Genomic DNA, 2,484 nt, shown 5'->3' on the forward strand with positions numbered 1-2,484 from the left:
AAGGACATTAGACGAACACTGGCTGTACAGAAGAGATGTTAAACGAAGACTGACTAAAAGGAAGGGATGTTGGACGAGGACTTGGCTGGATGAAAGGGATGTTTGTCCTAAGGTCAGTTAAACCAAGAGAAGATGGACTGAGGGTGGTTGAACGACCTAGGAAGCTCAGCTCAACCAAGCAACCCTAGACCTAAGGTTGAGCAGGCAAAGGGAGGTTTGAATAAGAGTCAACTGGATGAAAGTAAGCTATTCTAATGCCGATCAACCCATCCCACGAAAAGATCCATCGTCTAGGTCCAGAATTGCTCCAGTTCTCTGCCAGTTACCCGAAAACACAAACGTAACACTTACGTAAACCTGCTAACAAACAGACTAACAAATAAAGAAACGAACCGAATAATCCTTAGAGATAACAGTTTAGAAGCAAGGTAAACATTCAGAGCTAACGAATAACGCATTGGCATGACGGCCAAACCAGGAAACCACGTCAGGCATTTTTGATGTCTTCCAAACAGAGCTGGTTTCATCAGATTCCTCTGTGCTACACAGTCACCTGGGGCTGAGGACATGCAAGACTTTGTGAGTTCTGATCCCGTTTTCTATAAACAGAAAACGGTTTCATGAAACCAGTCACAAAAAGGCTGGATGAAGTTAATTTAATGAATAAAAGGATTAAGATCAGGAGGGTAACAGAGCATGATATTAGTCGTCTTGTTTCAAAGAGGGCTTTTCTAGTGAATTTATTTTGCTGAATAGGCTTGAAATGAGAGCTAGATAGTCATTAAAGTCATTTTTATTCACAGGGATAATAAATGCCTAAAAAAAAAGTAAGGAAGGAAAGGAGGTTAAAAATCAGAACAGAAGATGCCTGAGTTAAAAAAAAGGTAAGAATAGAGGAGGAATATATATAGGTAAATTAATTATATATTAAGATATATGTATATATATATATATATATATATATATATATATATATATATATATATATATATATAAATACATTTAAAATTATATGATATATAGGCATTTAAAATTGAATGGCGGGGCTTATTATTCTCAAATCTCCAACGAATACGGATGAAAATCTTTGGATTTTTTCGAATTTTCAAAAACCTTTCGGGAAAATCCGTTCCCCAGATAATGGAAAGTACACAGCCTTGTTTACTTATCATTAATGAAAGTGCTTCGTGGGGAATAGTCATTCTGTAATCAGCGAAAGTATTGCAGTTATGCGTTCTTTTGGGTGTCTTAATCCTAAGAGGAAGAAGAAGAAAATGCTGTTGAATTAATGCATTTTTTGGCCATCTGAACTGGCGCGCGCACAGGCACAAATAAAAAAATACATATATATAATATACACAAACGTATGTACTGTATATATATATATATATCACACATACCACAGGTGAAAAAATAAGAAACGTAGGGTGTAGGTCTGACCGGTTTCGACTTTATTTCAAGCCATTGACGAAGGACTGATACAGAGTGTGAGAAGTCACAAATATATATACTACAAGAACAGTACTGACGAACATACACAACCGTTAGAGTTCCATATCCCCACTCAGGCCGGTGTCGAGGTAGGGGTGGCCTTTAAAACTCATTTGGCTAAAAATCACAATAGACTCTCAGGGGACATTGCTGATAAACAGACCATACCCCACCTCAGATCCACACCTGACAGGTGTCATGGAGGCAGGTTTGGAAACTCATTAACATTACTACCTCTCGTACTGTGTTTACAAATATGATAATCCTATTTTCATATATCTCTACTGCCTACCTTAAAGTTTAAACAATTTACAAATTTCTTTTGATATTAAAGGATCAAGTTTATACATCCCTTGACTGATATTCATATTATGGTTGTAACTTTCTTTTATGAAGCTAGATTCAATGATGTTCCTTTCCAGTGCATTATTAGAATATACAATCCTTTTGCCCCTTCCCAGTTGATAGCATGATTGTTCTCACTAACATGTACAAATATACCACTATTCCCTTGTGCATATCTCACACATTTCTTATGTTGTTCAATTCTTTTTCAGTGCTTTCCCGGTTTGGCCAATATAAAAGTTGTCCAAGACTTACACGAATTTTATATACACACCCTTTAATATTGTCTGGGGAGTTCTTGATAAGTACATTTTTCATTGTTGTATTGTTCTTAAATGCGACATTAACAAAATTCTTAAGAAGATGAGGGATATCTTTCATACTATTATTATAAGGCAGAACAAGCAAATTTTTTTTGTGTTGTAAGGTTCTTTCTGGGTTTGATACATAGTCTTTTGCCGCTTCAAATGCACTGTTTAATACACTATCAGGATATTTCAATTTTTGCCTGCATTCCTAATCTTATCGATTTCATCATCAATATATTCAGGCTACATACCCAATGCTCTTAAAAACATAGATGAAAACACTGACTTTTTAACCTTATTGCTTTGTCCAGAATAGAAATGCACATAGGAAGAAATATTA

The sequence above is a fragment of the Macrobrachium rosenbergii genome, chromosome 10 (assembly GCF_040412425.1).
Source record: "Macrobrachium rosenbergii isolate ZJJX-2024 chromosome 10, ASM4041242v1, whole genome shotgun sequence".
Lineage (NCBI taxonomy): Eukaryota > Metazoa > Arthropoda > Malacostraca > Decapoda > Palaemonidae > Macrobrachium > Macrobrachium rosenbergii.